At 47.9% G+C, this 1,243-nt stretch overlaps 1 protein-coding gene across 1 annotated transcript in view; it reads right to left on the reverse strand.

Annotated features, from left to right (window-relative positions):
• The window catches only part of TAMALIN (trafficking regulator and scaffold protein tamalin), a 6,584-nt gene that overhangs the window by 2,208 nt on the left and 3,133 nt on the right, over window positions 1-1,243 (reverse strand). The gene's annotated exons all lie outside the window — the stretch shown is intronic.

Here is a 1,243-nt window from a genome sequence, read left to right on the forward strand (position 1 = left end):
AGCCACGGGACAGCAATCACAGAGTTTAATTGTTTAATTGTTTAATTACTCCTGGGTGCTGTGGGGTGACACCCCGACCCCCAGAGACTCCCCCCCAGGAGAAGTCACGGGGCAACAATCGCAGAATTTAATAATTTAATTGATTCTGGGTGCTGTGGGGTGACACCCCGACCCCCAAAGACCCCCCCATAGCAGCCATGGGGCAGCAATGACAGAATTTAAGGAATTAATTGTTTAATTGTTCAATTGTTTGTTTAATTGTTTAATTTCTGCTGGGTGCTGTGGGGTGACACCCCGACCCTCGGAGACCGCCCCAGCAGCACCCACGGGGCAGCAATGACAGAATTTCAGGGTTTAATTGTTAAATTAATTGTTTATTTAATTGTTAAATTTCTGCTGGGTGCTGTGGGGTGACATCCCGAACCCCAGAGACCCCCCCCCCATAGCAGCCACGGGGCAGCAATGACAGAATTTAAGGGTTTAATTGTTAAATTAATTGTTTATTTAATTGTTAAATTTCTGCTGGGTGCTGTGGGGTGACACCCCGAACCCCAGAGACCCCCCCACAGCAGCCACGGGGCAGCAATGACAGAATTTAAGGGTTTAACTGTTTAATTAATTGTTTGATTGTTTAATTGTTCAATTGTTTGTTTAATTGTTTAATTTCTGCTGGGTGCTGTGGGGTGACATCCCGACCCCGGAGACCCCCCCATAGCAGCCATGGGGCAGCAATGACAGAATTTAAGGGTTTAATTAATTGTTTAATTGCTGCTGGGTGCTGTGGGGTGACACCCCGAACCCCAAAGACCCCCCCATAGCACCCACGGGACAGCAATCACAGAATTTAAGGGTTTAATTGTTTAATTAATTGTTTAATTGTTTAATTTCTGCTGGGTGCTGTGGGGTGACACCCCGACCCCCAAAGACCCCCCTAGCAACAGCCATGGGGCAGCAATGACAGAATTTAAGGGTTTAATTAATTGTTTAATTGTTTCTGGGTGCTGTGGGGTGACACCCTGACCCTCAGAGACTCCCCCATAGCAGTCATGGGGCAGCAATCGCAGAGTTTAATTGTTTAATGGTTTAATTGTTTAATTGTTTTTGGGTGCTGTGGGGTGACACCCCGACCCCCAAAGACCCCCCCATAGCACCCACGGGGCAACAATCGCAAATTTTAATGGTTTAATTGTTTCTGGGTGCTGTGGGGTGACACCCCAGCCCCCATGAGGGGGGTCCTGCCCTG

Source organism: Malurus melanocephalus, unplaced genomic scaffold (assembly GCF_030028575.1).
Source record: "Malurus melanocephalus ecotype Western Australia unplaced genomic scaffold, MMel_1.1 scaffold_1131, whole genome shotgun sequence".
Taxonomy (NCBI): domain Eukaryota; kingdom Metazoa; phylum Chordata; class Aves; order Passeriformes; family Maluridae; genus Malurus; species Malurus melanocephalus.